At 50.4% G+C, this 15,962-nt stretch overlaps 1 long non-coding RNA gene across 1 annotated transcript; it reads left to right on the top strand.

Moving 5' to 3' along the window:
- The first annotated feature begins 1,266 nt into the window (after positions 1 to 1,266).
- LOC136020523 (uncharacterized) lies at positions 1,267 to 15,596 on the top strand. The gene is made up of 4 exons (XR_010615359.1): positions 1,267 to 1,442; positions 5,305 to 5,347; positions 14,172 to 14,310; positions 14,934 to 15,596. It is a non-coding gene; the product is annotated as an uncharacterized LOC136020523 (long non-coding RNA).
- Positions 15,597 to 15,962: the final 366 nt, after the last annotated feature.

Raw genomic sequence — 15,962 nt, forward strand, 5'->3', positions numbered from 1 at the left:
CTTTTCTGGTTTTCCACCCAAAAAAAGAAACCTCATTGGAGCTGTGCAGCATACTGAGGGAAAGGAGCGGAGCGAGGCGAGCTGGGTAGGGGACTGACAGTGCATCCTGATGCCTTTAAGTCACTCAGATGAAGTTCATTTCTCCTTGTCTGTACAAGGTTGGACTCCTTGCATTTTCATGGTAAATTTGTTTACCGAGCCGTTGTTGAAATTCTGGAAGCAGAGAAAATGCATTTGCTCCATAACCTTTCCGGATCTGACAAGTCCTATAAAATCTATTAAAGCCTTTAATGAAATCCCCGCTCAGAGCCAGCTCCCATGAATGAATGTGGAATCAGAATTTAAATTAAAATGTTGTTTTTGTAGTCTGTGGGCTTCAGCCTTGACAGGAATTAAAGGGACAGTTCGCATTTGGGGGGGGGCTGCTGCTTTCTCCCTTTCTGTTTTGTACCACCACCCATGCAGGGGCTGGGTATTTAAATCTCTGCCTCTCACTGAGTGTGCGGCCAGTTGGGAGCACTCAGCTGCAAGCACAAAACCTGGAATACTGGATAATTTCAATTAGAAAGGAGTAAATTGCTTAATAAGCAGCACTGTCCTTTAAATAGGATGCAGAAGTCTCATTAGCAAATGGAGGGATGTTGGGTCCAACCTCCCCCTCTGAGGTGCGGAGCTGGCCGGGCAACAACGTGCTCTTGCTGCAGGGGTAACCACAGTGCCAAGGGCACCATGGTCAAGGGCATCTTCAAACACTTCCCTGTCCCTTTGCCATCAGGCACCTGGGGGACAAGCTGTGGCTCAGCCCCCAAGTCTTGGCGCTGTGAAGACACTTCCAAGCAAGCTTTGGTAAGGAGCCTGCTGTAAATCCATTGGATGTGCTTGGCTTTGCATAGCCAAGGATTTAATTTCCATATGTAAATACAGGTCTGCATGTGCAGGGGGTGTGCAAGCAATTCATTAGTTTTGATCTCTTCTGCACTGAGTAAAGTGCAATATCCCACAGTGAAACATGCGTGTCTGAGCCTTCGAAATAAAGGGCTGCTTGAGGCTTTGATGGCCTATTCCTAAGCTTAGACCCTGTGCCAGCCGAATGCAGCACAGCTCAGGGATGTGCCAGGGTTATGTGGGTCTCTGATACCTCCTTCCCTCAGTGAAAGCTTGCCAGGATTTGCTGGGTTTGGCTCCCCATGGAGTGCTGCCTCCTTGGGTGTGTGTTTTCCATCAAGAATTGACAAAGTCTGCTTTTGTTTCCTCATGCAGGTTTGCTGCTTTTTGGCTTATTTTGGCTTTGCCTATTTGCTCACAATGGCCTCAGCTCCTAACCTGGGAGAAGAGAGTCATCCATCCTCCTGTCCTGGGAGCCAAAAGCTGCCCCAGCTCCAATCCCTTCAGCTGCACCACTCATCCCTGGGCTTAGAGACGACAAGAGGAGCCTGCAAAAGGTACCTGCCTCGTTCCATTTTGGTGATTTGAGCTTTCCGTTGCTCTTTTCCCAGCTTGCAACTCTTTTTGTTTGTGTTTCTCCCTTTGCAAGGGTTTTATTTACCCAGAGAGGCCCTTAACATCTGTGCTTCAGCCTGGATTTGTGCCATGCGATGGGCTCCCCTTGCCACGTGGCAGGTTGAGGAGTCCTACCCCATGTCCAAAAGCACGTTGAGGGCACCTGGAGCCCTCAGCTGGGGTTGAGGGTTAATCGGATGCTTCTTTTTCTCCTTCTCATGAGGACTGCTTCCAGAAACGCATCCCCAGCTCCCTGAACCCATTTGACGTCAGGCTACAGGGGCTCAGCCCAGGATAGTAACTATTATGAATGAGGCATTACAAGCGGGGCTGCAGATCACAAATAAGTGCATAATAAACACATGTAAACAGCCATTTGGTTCATGGCTGATAAACTTTCATGGCCCATTTTATCACTGTCTGTGCAGGGGTGGAGGGCTCAGGATGCTGGATGCTGCTGGTTGGCTGTGGATTGAAGTTCTCCCCTCTGCCCTACCACCAAAGAGGTTTGGGTGTGATGCTGAACTATGGTCTCCTTGGGTTCATGTACTGCTTCCTCCAGTCTGGGAGGCCAGCACTGCCTCTAAAGTGTGTCAGGAGACCAAGGGAAAGCGTGGTTTCTGGTATGGGTGATGCTACAGAGAGAGGTTTCATTCTGCAGGATGCTCAGCACACAGCAAGAGAGAATGAGGCTCCTCTCCCAAGGAAGGGAAAGTGGTTGCTGCTTGCATTAAAACCTTTTTGGGCTGGGAGATGCAGTGGGCTGAGCCCTGGACACAGGGATTTATCCCAGCTCCTGTGGCAAGGCCAAACTTGGGAAGAGCATCTCTAGAAGGGAGGATCTTGGAAGCCGGGTGAAGGCAAGAGTCTGTTTTCAGTGCAGAAAAGGAAGGGAGCTCATTAGTGCGATGTGAAGTGAAACAGAAAACGCTGAAATTTGTTGGCAAAATGGCAGCAGGAGCGAAGGAAATGCTCTTTCCATGTCAGCGCATTGCTGGAAGGATGGGGGAAAGTTTGTTTTGTTTTGGTAGCCATCAAGCCTTTGCATTTCTCTCCTCCTTTTTTTGCCCCCTCTAAGTTGGGTTATTACAAAGCAATCCATGCTGTTGCAACGCAAAATACCATCAAGTTGCATTTTGATAATGTCAAAACAAAATGTTTTGGCATTTCCGAAGTGAAACATTTCATTAAAAATGCTGCATCTGAGTGTTTTGACATTTTTTAGATCCGTTCTCCTCCTCCTCCCCTTTCCTCAACCTAAATTTGCTCATATTTTTAGTCCTCCTAAAACTTCATTTTCCAGCGAGCGCGGCACTACTTCCAGTCGCTGCCTTGTGTAGTTTGAAAGCCATGCGCAATGGGAGACCTGGGTAGCTGAGGTCGCCGCTGTCTTACAACCTCAGTTGTCATTTCCATGGTGCAAAGGGAAGGTGTAATCAAGTCATTTTCTAGCGAGAGCTTGATTTGCTTTTTCTTCACTTAGAATCATGGTGGTTAGAATATTCTAAATGCAAACATTGACCTGGTAGAGGGGAGCAAAGCAGGAGCGGGTTGGGAGCTGGGTGAGGATGCTGATGTCCCTTAGCCTTCCTCTTACTCCCTTGCTGCACCCTTGGTTCAAGTCTGGCTGCATCAGAGCACCCAAAGGGCTGCAGGGAAGTGCCTTGGTTGTTCCTCACCTGCCAGCATCCACCACCACACTTCAAACCCTCCTGGCATGCCCTGGGCACGCATTGGGGTCCCTCCAGCCAGAGCGAACTGCTGCTGCTCGGAGACTGTTCGAATATCAGCCAACTCAAATACAATCAAAAGCCGTCTTTAAAGTGGCGCTTTTTGTGCAGCAGAGGGAATAGCTGGCGGGGCACATCCCTTGTGGCAGAGTGTGATAGTCGCCTACAAAGGCTGGAGGTGTTTGTCAAAGGGGACGGGGAAGCTTCTGAAGCCAAGAGATGCTTTCAAGAGGAGAGTGAGTGAGTGCGCGCTCCGCTCTGCGCCCCATCACTTGGAGATGAAAGGATGCGAAGGCTCTGCTGTAGTGCGTGCTTGTTGCCACAGCTCTGGTGTGCAGCAATTGCACACCCTTGCCCTGCCAAAGCCTTTAGACTGCCTAAATTAGAATGCAAAAGATCAGAAAACATGGAGTCTTTATATCTGCTTTCAAATCGCCTGACTCAGGAGTTCGGGTCTTGATGAGCATGGTCAATACGGGCTCAGAATAGCACTGATAGCTTGGCTGGTGTCACTGGATAAGAGAGAAATCAAGTTTACACACCATTTACTCTCTTGCTGCAGCACCTCCCAGTTATCTGCTGGTGGATGAAACAGCAGCCCCACCAGCTTAAACCAGCAAATACCAGTTATAGGTGGGAGTGATGGAATAAGATGGTTTTGCTGCTGAAACACAGGCAGGCTGGATCCTGTGTCTTGAGCTCTGTCTTTGCCAGTCCCTGCTTAGTTTGGTGCTGTTTCAAGGATTTGGATGAACCATGTAAGGCTGAGCAGGTTCAATTTGTGAGCATTAATTTCCTGGAAAAAGATATGCTCTGGCCTTACAAATGTCTGGCTGGAGGCTTTCCCAGGGCTTCAGTGAGACCCAGAAGCTGCCTCAGCACCATGAAATATTGACGATAATCCTAATCTGCTAAAGAAAGTTCCAGGTTTGATTTTAAATCAAGTTCAGCCAGTTGTCTTCATGCAGAAAACCCAAGCTTGTGCTTGCTGGGAAAACTGATGGGCTGGCTGGCTTCAGGACTGTGGTCCCAGCCACTGCTTCAGCATCCTGCAGGCAGGCTGGGCAAGCAGAGCACCCTTTTGGTGCTGGCAAAGGGGGAAAACTCCTTTTGGGTTTGGAAAAACACCCTTTCCCCCCTCTCCTATTAGCTGCATGTTTAATTCCCACATGGCGGGAGTGGATCTGGCTCTTAACCCTAACAAGCTTCCCAAAATCACCCCACGCTTCTGCTCTGGGGGATGCAGTCATGCTCAAGGGTGAATTTTCCTAGCAAGCACGAACTGCACCATGATAACCACCTTCCTGTATTGATGTCCAACTGAAACACATGTAGAGAGGAAACACCAGCAGCTTTTATAGGGGTGAACTCGGGTGCGGGGATAGATCCAGGCTTGGGCAGCCTGAAAGATGAGGTCTTTCAAGAGGAAAAGGGGGCAAATTGCCTCCGGTCTCCTCATCCCTTGGGTGATTGCAATTCAGTCACTCTTCCAGTCTCTTTGGGCCTAGTTGCCTTCTCCGGGCATCACTGTGGCTCAGACCTCTGGATAGATGACCTTGAAAGGTCCCTTCCAACCTGAACCATTCTTTAGCTGCGTATCCTGAGCTCACACATCTCGGAGCCCTACAATTCTCCTCTTTTCTAACCAACCATTAAGAGGAAAGGGCAGAAGGGAGGTGGTGGTTCAGGAACATAAAGACCCACAAAGAAAATGCTCTTCCTTTCACTCGAGTTTATCTGAAAGCTGCTGGGTTGCAAAGGCGGTTCTATTGATGGCAGTTTCAGTCCCTGATTATGCAGTAATGGAAGCATCAGCTTCCTTCCTCAATTTGAGTTTGCCCTTCATCCCGTGGTTTCAGGCTAAGGAGAAAATGGTCATTTGGAAGAGGAAGGGGGGAAGAAAACACACAATGTTGTTTATCTTCCGTAAAGTCACAGCTCTTTCTTTGCCATCCTGTTTTACCGCTTGGCCATTGGAAAGCTCACTTAGCCACTGCCTCATACACGAGCAATAAAACCTGTCACAGGGTAAACTTTCCTGGGGCTGAAAAGCACCTTTTTGTCTTTCTTACAGAAAGAGGAAAGCTCGGGTGGTTCCTCAGACCAGGAATTCCCAGGTAAGAAGATGACATCGGCTCTGAAGAGGTTTTCGGATGGGCTTTCAGACCCCACTCAGCGGGTGCTGTAAGGAGGGTTGGCGTCACAAGAGATCAGAAGGGACCAATGGGAAGTTTTAATGATTGAGGTGACCTTGTCCATCCTCTCCCTTTCAGTGCTCATCCTGTAATAGTTAGGATCACTTAGGAGGGGACTAAGCATTTAAACCAACTGCTTTAGGTTTAGTCTCTGTGGGAAAAGTAGAGTCCCTATTTTAAAGCTTTATGACATGCGTGCACATCTATATACCCGCCAGGATTTATAGTGATTTGTATGGGTAAGACTGATTAAAAATCACAAAATGGGCAAAACAACTGCAAATTGCATTTTTAGGGCACCACAGGTAAGTAAAGCCTGAGAATTTGGGGTGTTGGAGCTTTGAGGGTGCCTCTGCCTCCTTGGCACTTCATTGCGTGGGGGAAGGCAAAGCTTTGGCCATCCTAACATGCTTGGGACACTGCTCCTGCTCTCCCTGGTGCACCTCTCGTAAGGGCTGAGCACTTTTCCCTCTCGTTCCTTTCTTTTGTAGAACTCCAATCTGTTGGCACTTCTCCCCCCTCCCTGTTGCCATCCCTTAGGCCTTCTGGGGAAAGAAAGAAGCAGCCTCTCTGGTTTTAATCAACCTAATTAGTGTATCTTTAATACAATTAGAGGGAAATCTTACTGCTCGCCCCCTCCCCGTGTATCAATTAAAGCCCCACAGTTGGAGGGTAAATTTTTAATCCATTTAGGACCAACTCCCTCAGCCTCGCATCATCCCCCCCCCCCCCCCATCCTCCTCCTCCTCTTCCTCCCTCCTGGCAGAGCGCTGCTTCCTCCTCCGTTTTCTTTAGGAGTCTGTTCAAACAGCACATTGTAAGGAGTAAATAAATTACTCTCTGCCCCCTTGCCCTCTCCTCCACGGCAGCCGGCCCCGTTCCAGGCAGCTGCCCTGATTGTACAGGCAGGAGTTAGGGGGGAAGGGGCTTGCACAAAGCCAGGGCTGCACGCTCCGGGTCAGGGGGGGTCGTGCTGTTCATCCTCCTTTCTTCTATTCTTCATCCCCTCTTCTTCATCTTGCTGGGGTTTGGTGGGGTTTGCTCCAGGTCTGGGGGTGTTTGGAGGGTGGTTTTATGGCTATGGTTAACATCTCCACCACCACCCCCCCCCCACCACCCACACACACACAGTGGGCTTTTCTCCCCTTTGGGGTCAGGATGGCTTGGTGGTGAGTTATGGCCCTGGGATGCTCATTTGCTCCAGCTTCCACTGGACTTGAGCACCCATCCCAGAGATCTGCTTAATTAGCGCATGAGAAGAGTTAATGGCTTAGAGTTGGGATACCCGGAGCATGTTATCCCAAGGGAAATCAAAGCTGGGAGGGAGCAGGAAGGATGAAGCAGGACCTGACATTCTCCCCCTTCCTTTTGCACATGAGTGAAAAGCAAAGTGATGGGTGCTGTGGTGCTGACTCTGCATGGTGCCTGGCCAGTGTCCCAGCATGGGGTGATGCCCAGGGCACCCCACTGCAGCCGGTGACTGAGCTGTACTGCACAAAGTCCTGCCAGTGGCTCGTTATCATCAGTGCAAACACAATTAGTAGCTTTGTTGCTGCCTTTTCAGGGTAGATGGGTGAGACTTCCCCTCTCTGCATCTCTCTCTGGCTGGCCCATGACTACAAGGTCCTGCCTTTATGGATCACTGAGTCCCGGCGCTTTCTTAATGAACCTGCTTTTAATGCTTGACTTCTCTGTGTCATGTTTAATTACAGCAGCTGTAACTTCCTCGTTGGTTGGCTTGAAATAATATCTAAGTGCTTCTGAGCTTTAGAGCCTTGTTATTCTTCTATAATTAGAGTTTTAAGGCTGGTGTGAGCCATCTCTATGAAATAGGCAGCTTATTGCAAGGCTGCGGGTTTCCCATAGAAGGGAAAGAGATGCTGTGGGAGAAAGGTGGGTCTGGGGTGCAAGAGGTGGCAGATGTGCCCTGTGGATTGATGTCAATGGAGCAGCTTGCTGAGCATTTCAAAACTCAAATATCACCGAGGGATAGATACAAATAAGTTCCTCGGGGTGTATCTGACCCAGTAGTGTGGTCTTTCTTCTACTAAAGGTTGAGTTTGCCTCCTTTCATCTCTGAATGTGCTGCTTTTCCTCTGAGAAGGGCCGAGGTTGGAAGGATTTGGCTGCCCCTTCATATGCACTGTGCTTTGGTTATGGCTGGTGACGCCCCTGGGAACAGGCGACAGGAGTGAGATGGGGACAGGGATGAGCATCAGCCAGTGTGGAGGGTCTCAGAGACCTGAGGTGACACTGCTGCCCCGGGAGATGATGGGCGACACAGCAGCCAACTTGCAAAACAAGTGGCCTTTTAGGACCTGCCAACTTGGGAGAGAAGGGGGCTTTGAGAGGGTAGAGATCACCCCATTGATGCCACATCTGCACTGCCAGCGGAGGGGCTGCGAATGCTCCCTCCTCTCAATCTCTGCCTCTATATTCGTTGCCTTTTGAAGGAAGGGTTTATATGCCAGCAAAAGTGAAGGAATTGATGCCTTTTGCTTAATTCTGTGTTTGGGTACCTGGGTGCTCAAGCAGCTGTGGTGGGAGATGGAGCCCAGCTGGAGGGGTTTGTGTAGGCCACAGTGGGGAACTGAGCTGCAGTGCCCCCCTGGCTCTGTTCTTGCTCTGCTTGGGGGAATCTGGGGGGGGTTGGAAACAGGGATGTCTCAGCTTTGGGACAGCTCCAGTCTATGTCTGTATGGCGGGTTCCCACTCAATGGCATTGCAGAGCTGGTGTAACCCCCAGAGACAAGGTAAGAAGAGCAATAACAATTCCAGTTTTTACTAAACTCATCCACTTCTTAAGTTCCCTACACCTGAAGGGTCTCATTGCCCCAAACTAGGCAGAACTTAAGGTTGCTGCTTAAGCAACCTGCTCTAGTGGAAAGGGTCCCTGCCCGTGGCAGGGGGTTGGAACTGGATGAGCTTTAAGGTCCCTTCCAACCCAAGCCGTTGTGATTCTATGGACTTTGAGCCACCAACAGGGTATGGTCTCAGCTGTGGGTACGTGTGAGATCTGAGCCCCAAGGCAGCCAAGATCCCCACGGAATGGGACAAGAACCTGGAACTGGACTGGACTGGAGATGTCAGGGTAGCACTGGGCTTACCGGGGCTGGGGCAGCTGGAGGCAGGGCACCCCATGGGCCAAAATACAGCAACTCCCTTTGGAAAGCAGCCCCTTAAGAAGAAAAGGGCAGCCTGCTGATCCATCCCTAAACTGGGATTAGTCAAAACAGGCAAGGACAAAGCGCCCTGATACATCAGTTTACGCAGCAAACTCTTCCCTGAAGCATCTGCCACTGGCCACGTTTGGAGGCAAGATCCCAAATCGAACAGGTTTGTGTTCCTGTTCAAGCCCAACAGGATGAGACCAGAGCGCAGGACCTCGCACTGGTGGCTATGGAGAAGCTCATCTTGCACGATCCCCACTATAGTACTTGTGTGGAGCATTAAGAGGGTTTTTCTTCCAGCGAGAAGGGGATGGTGAGGAGTGACAGTCTCTGAATTGCAATTTGAAACGTTTACAGCCCAGTCAATCCTAATTCATTATTAGCTGTAATTGTTTCAAAGAAAGTGTCCACTGTTATGTAAAATGCAGCCCCAGATGCTCCTAATGGTTCAGGCTCTCTGATTGCTGTAATTTGCAAAGCTTTCGCCTTCTTTCCCCCCCTCCCTCTGTAGTTATGATGTGCCTTTTATGAGCCAGCCAGGAAGAAAGGGAGAAAAGCAGCCATTAGAGGAAAATAATAATGTTGTACCTGAAAGGCCATTAGTGAGTCTTATATGAAAGTATGCATCTGGTCTGTGCCCAGCCTGGCCTGCCTGCTCCAGCCCCTGCTTGGGGACACGCGGAGTCTGTGGATGGGGACACAGGGACAGGTCTGCAACTGGGTGTGCAGCCCAGAGTGATGCTGCACTAACCCGGGCATCAGGATATGTAAATATCCAGTGCACTTCACAATTGGTTTTCACAATTAGGCTCTGCACGGGCAGGGGATCAGCTGGAGTGAAGCAGCTTTTGGCTGGTAAATGTACTGGGGGGTGATTTTGCTGGTAAGGGCTGGGGGGGTTGTCTCTTTCTTTGACAAGAAGGAGACATCCCTTTCCCACTTCCATCCTCTGATGTTGCTTTGTATCAAGGCAGAACTGCAGGGATGTCTCTCACCAAGATACCCAAGCTGTGCACTATGGGGCATTTCAAAGCTCCTATTGCTTGCTGTCTATCGCCTCCACCTCTGTTTTCAGCTCAGGTATTTGTTTTAGCATGTCTGTGTTGATCCTGTCACCAGGAGCTTCTTAAGTCCATAATATCAACCTAATTTAAAGAAGGCTTTACTTGATGAGACAGGTTTCAGCCCCTGCTGTGTGCAGAGGGAAGAAATGAAGGCTGGTTGGCTGTTTTCATCATGTCCTGCCCAAGACTGAGCTCTCACGGGATGAGGTGTGATTCTTGGGCTGAGTTTCCCTGTGCAGTTTGCCTGGATGAACGTGCTAGATTAGAATCAGACAAAGAGAGGTACTTTTAGTGCTTTTTGGGGTTCTTTTACAGGGAAAAATATAAATCAGAATGTTTCACTTGGGAACAGACCTTCAACGATCATCTAGGCCTGAATAATACCCAAACTTATCATGAAAGAGGCTAGAGGGCATGGATGCTGAGATTAAGTACAGTGTGCCCCGTGTCCGGCAGATGCTGCATCCGTAAATTATCTGGGAGTGAAAACCTCCATGAATTACATTGGTTTTTCCTTCTTTCTGAGGCCGGGCTGGGGGGAGCAGCAGGATTGGGAAGCAAAGGCCAGGAGGAGTGCGCGAGGGCAGGCGGGTGGTGGGAAGGGAGGGCTGCCCTTTCCCCTCTGCTCTCCTGCTTCTCCAAACCTATCCCTGTGTGACCCAGCCTCGCTGCTTCCCACCAGACAGCCCTGCCCCGGCCCCCTCCCCAGGACCTGCTCCCCCGAGACAGCCTTTGTCTGCGGAAGATTGAGAGGGCTGGTGGAGCAGGGTGGATGCTTTACCCTTCACCTCCGAGGAGGGTGGTCCTGCAGGGTCATTGCCGGGGGCACAAGGGGCAGTGCGATGGTATTGTCTGCTTAGGAGCTTCAGGATGGGCTTTTAACAGGGCAGAAAGGCACATAGCACGCCTCCCAACACCTTGCATTTAGCAGCATCCATCCCAACACCTTGCGTTTCACAGCACCCATCCCAACACCTTGCATTTAGCAGCACCCATCCCAGCCCTTTGCATTTTGCAGCACCCATCGCAGCCGCTCGTATTTCTCCCCCTGTCCTGGTGCTGGAGATTTCCGGGTGTTGGGAATAGAGGGAATAATTTATTCAAAGGAAGGATTTACTATGTGTTAACTCAGGGGCTGTGGGTTCAGCTCTGGCAATTAGCAACACGCATGGGCTTGGAAGTGTCAATTAGGCTCTTGAGCCGTTGTTTACTCATTAACACAAGGTCTCTAATTACGCTGACCTGATGCCATGGGGGTGCTGAGGTTGGCTAATCAAACATGTACATCCTTTAAAAGGAAGTTAGGGCTCAGCACTGAGGGAAAATCCCCTTTCCACGGCTGAGACCACGTTGTTTGGGGATTTACATCAAGATCACACTCTCCATCCCTGCAGGGGGACTGGAAGGAGGGAGCAGCCAGCGGAGCTGACATTGCTTTATTGCCTCTCGTGTCCGTGGCTGCACGGACCCGGCAGTCCTGGCTCCTATGGGATGTGTTAATGCAGGTTGTGGCGTGGCCGGACACGCCAGCCGCAGTAGGAACGGGGATGGATGCAGTGACAGCAGCCAGACAGTTCGCTGCATCAGGCAGGGGATGGATGGGGAGGGTAAGGAGAGGGAGCTTTGCTTTGCCATCCACCAAAACGACGGTTTTGGGGGCTAATTGAAACACAGTGAACTCCCCAAATCAGAGCTAGGAAAAGGATGCCGCGATCGTGAGCGCAATGGTCACACAGGAACCAAAGCAGCCTTTCTCGTTCGATTATTTTGTTTCCCTCCATCTCAATTAACTCTCTTTATTATTTCATCACGGAAATAGTTTGTGCCTTTAACGGATGGGAGGAACACTTGCAAATGCTTTTTTGTCTGAAGGCGAAGCTGTTTGGTGTTACTGAACTTCAAGGGATCCTTCCCTGTTTCCGCTCCTCTCCCTTTCTCTGCTGAGGCAGAACACTGCGTAACTTAAAAGTCAGTGATTCAGACTGCAATTATAACCTAAAAGCACAAATAAAAGATAAGCCGGCATCCTACTGTTCCCCATTTGCATCCGTGTCACATGGGATGAAGGGAAAAATAAAATCTGCTTTTCGAAAGTGTTGAGCCAAAGAATCTGGTCCAGCAGAAAGAAGGAAATAAACAGATCCCCTGAGGCACCGGCTGTTTGAGTTGCAAATGACAACGCGCTTGGAAGACGGCACCAGAGAGGCCCAAGGAGTTTGCACACAGGTTTCCCACCCCAGCTGCCCGTGCATGGAGCTGAACCGTCAGCCTGATGCTGGTAAAAAGCCCACCTTATGCTGGTTTCGCTTGTCCTGTGAGCACCATGCATGTCAATGGCGGGGGGGGGTTCATATTGCTCTCCAGGAGCTGTGGCTGCCCCATCCGTGTCAGTGTTCAAGGCCAGGACGGATGGAGTTTGAGCATCCTGCTCTAGTGAAAGGTGTCCCCTGGTTGGAAGGTTGGAACTGGATGAGCTTTAAGGTCCCTTCCAACCCAAACCAGGCTGGGATTCTATGATTTCCAATGGTGAGAAGGGGAGGTGGTGGCTGCCCCAGTGCAGGAGAGCTCGGTGGTGCCATGGGGTGGCTGTGGTTTGCCCACCCCAGCAGACAACCATCCCGTGCAGCTCCTCAGGGCCAGCACCTCTAACATAATCCTCTATTTTAGGGAGCAATGGCTCATTTTAGCATCGGCAGAGATTTTCAGTGCTCTTCTCTTGGGAGACTGAAAAATCACCTCCCAGGCTGTTTCAGGTTTCTGTGTTTGCAGAGGCTGTTGGGAACTCGCTGGGGCTCTGTAAATGCTTCTTGCTGAAAACAAACAGGGTTTTGAGACAATGGGCTTTATATTCAGAACGTGGTGGGTTTCTAACAGAAAAAGATTACCCAAGGAGAAGGCAGAAGGAGGGGGGGGTTTGGCTGAGATACTGAAGGAAAGCAAAGCTATCGTATGTGGGAGCGGGGAGGGAGCTGTGCTTTGTGTCTCTTGGGCTGGAGGGAACTGAAGTCCTGCCACCAAGTCTCAGCTGCAAGAATCCATGTTCCAGGCTGCGAGCAGATTGTTCCCTAGCCAGGCACTGAGCTGGACACGAGGAGCCACGTCAATACATTTGGTTCCCCAGACTTGGCTCTTGGCTCTTGCTTCTCCCTGCCTGTGGGGTTGGAACTGGATGATTTTTAAGGTCCCTTTCAACTCTAACTGTTTTATGATTCTACCTCCTGCTTCCCTTATTCCAATGCTTCACAAAAGCAGGTTTTATTTTCCCTTGCCCATATCCAAGACCTTTAGCGCTTCATTTACCATGGCTGTTGGATGGATCGTTCCCTAACATCATGCAGTGTCCTACTTGGTGTTTCCATATCCCAAGCTCTGCGGTGCAGGCAGCCGGAGGGGCTCCTGCCCAGCCCCGGGAAGCAGAGCAGCTGTGCCAGGGATGCTCTGAACAAAGTCCCTCTCCTGGTGCTGGCAGCCTGTGATTTGCATACAGATGCGTAGGAAATCCCGGTGGATCTCAGCGTCAAGGGGGAAGGGGATCGCTGGTGAGGGCAAAGAGGTAAGGATGGACAATGTGCACCCCCCAAAATCTCCACCTTATTGTGGCAGCCTGGGGGACCCATCAGCAAAGCGGTCCCGCATCCACCCTGGTGTGTGTGGGATCAGGAGCAGCCTCCAGCTGAGCAAGAAAGGAGGTGCAGGATGGTCCCCCAAATGCAACATCGTCCTTGCCTGTCTGCTCCTCCTTCTTCCCTTTCCTGCCACTTCTCTTGCTCCTCCTCCTCTCTTCTTCATCCGCCTGTTCTCGTGCTTTTCCCCTTCTGCTGTCTTTGTTGGAGATCCAGGTGTTTAGATCCTGCTCACTGGCTGTCCAACAGCTCTGGGTGCTCTGCGCTGTCTTACCCAGAGCACAATCCCATCTGCCTGTGCAAATGGTGTGAAACCCCATCCCCACCACCTTGAGTCCCTATCCCATGCCACAGGTGGGTATTCAGCAGCAGCAGTGCCCCATCACTGGCAGTGTTCAAGGCCAGGTTGGATGGGGCTTGGAGCAAGCTGCTCTAGTGGAAGGTGTCCCTGCCCATGGCAGGGGGTTGGAACTGGATGAGCTTTAAGGTCCCTTCCAACCCAAACCAGGCTGGGATTCTGTGATGTTGCAGGCTAAGGAGGGTTGAACAAAACCTCCATCAACAAGCAGAGAAAAACTACAGCCTGCAATCACTTCGCCCCCACTCAGGAGGGCTGGAGGAACTCCAACCGGAGACTGCCAGGGTCCATAAACAGTCTGTTTGCTTTACTTTAAAGAAAGGTTATCTATCAATTGTGTTTGAAGAGCAAATAAATGCAGAGGAGCTGTGAGCGGCCATGAAGGGTCCTTGGGCAGAAGGGAAGGATGACTTTGTCAAACCCTCTGTTTGCACAGCTGGATCTCTGGTGTTTTGCAGCATAGAGAACACGGAGGTTGCTTATGAATGAAACACTGAGCTCACCACCTACTTTTTGCATGTCCTTCCCCAGATGCTGCTGGCTCCACATTGCCTTTGCTGTTGGACTCCAAACCCCACTTGACACGAGGCTGGCAATGGAGGGACTGGCAATGGAGGAGGGGCACGTGGAGACATGGGGCACACACATTGACTTCCCAAGTGTTGTGAAGGTAAACCACTCAAACCACAAAGCATTGCATCTCAATGAGCAGCCCAGCAACCTCCTCCCCTTCCAATGTGCAATTAGAGAGAACAAAACCCCAGCACCATGGAAGCGCTGGAAACGGGGCAGCTTCCTCCCCATCCTTGTAGCTCCCGTTATCCAAGATTGTCCACGGCATCCCAATTGCATGACCTTGGCAAATGGCAAATTGAGTCTGTTCGTCACGTGGCTCCTTAAGAGGTGCTTGCCTGGTGAATGGCCTTGGCATACATTAAGTGAATAAACCGCCCCATTGTTGGGCTCCTTCAGCCGCCCTGCTCCGTTGACCCATTCAATAACTGTTTGTTTGCACAGATTTCCCCGTACAAGTGCAACAAGCTGAACCCTGGATCTGAGCAGATGTGTTTGGAGTAGGCTCTCTCTCGCTGCTTCCTTCCCATCAAGGTGTATTGTTGTGTCTTTTGAGAGCTCAAGCTCTCACCAGCGTGGCTCATTCAGGCAAAATTTCTGTGCTGCTTTCAGGGGCCCTCTGGGGTTTCCAGGCGCGATTTACCTCTTCTGTGGCCATATTTTGAACCTCAAACTAACCCGAAACTTCCTCCTACGTGATTTCTTTCTGTTTTATCGCAGCGTATCTGTGCACGATGAAACAGGGAATGAAATGGGGCACGGGAAAGGTGTGCAGCCACTGTTTGAAGTCAGAACTGAATCAGGTGTGTCAGCATCTCCTCTCTGAGGCTGCCGGGCTCTGGAGAAGGTGCCCTGAGCAACTCTGGGACTGTGTCTATCACAGGCATCCTTTGCCTTGACCTCTCTGCACTGCACACCCCAGCCCTTCCCAGCAGCCTGGAGCTCTACCTGGGCTTACAGGTAGGAAATCCCCAACCTGTTCTTCTGGGATACTGTGAGGCCAAACTGTTCTTGTGGTCTGAACCCTTGTGCTAAGGCAGACGCCTTGAAATGCCTTTGTTTCAGGAATTCCATTTTTCCAGACATGGGTTATGGAGGATTTTCCCAAAGAAAACACATCTCCATTTTAGAGGCATGGATTAGCCCCTAAATTGTCTGGTATACTTAACCCACTGCTGGTAGCTTGTGTTCTACCCAGAAGCAGAAAAAAGCTGTGTAAATATCATGAGTTCAGGCTGCTCAGGCACAATCTGCCTTGATGCAGAGACTCAATGGCTGAAAGGCTGATGGAAATACACTCTTTAGCAGTAAAAGTGAAGGGATGACCCCGCGTGTTTTAAAAACACGGGTATGGAGTAAAGGCACATCCGTCAAAGCAAAGAAACTGTGGCAAGCTCTGGAGTTTGCGATGCTGCTGCCTGAAATCAAGCTCAGCTCGAGGTGAGCTGAAAATACAGCAGGCAGGTTCTGCGGGACTGTGGATGCCAAGACCCAATGAGCTATTAAAGTTCTGGAGGTGTTCAAATCCTTTTTCCCATTGACGTATCACACGCATCACAAATACGAGCCATTTGCGCGTCTCCCTCCAGACGGAGCCGACAGAGTGGGGGGGATAAACCAAACGCATGCAAATATTGTTTCGGGGCAGGCTGAGATTGGATGGGGTGAAAGAGAGAAGTTAAACATAGAAGCATATTTATTTCTGCATAATTTTGTCAGCTTTCTGCTGGCAGCGAGAGACTAAACCTG

This window comes from Lathamus discolor, chromosome 11, assembly GCF_037157495.1.
Source record: "Lathamus discolor isolate bLatDis1 chromosome 11, bLatDis1.hap1, whole genome shotgun sequence".
NCBI lineage: Eukaryota > Metazoa > Chordata > Aves > Psittaciformes > Psittacidae > Lathamus > Lathamus discolor.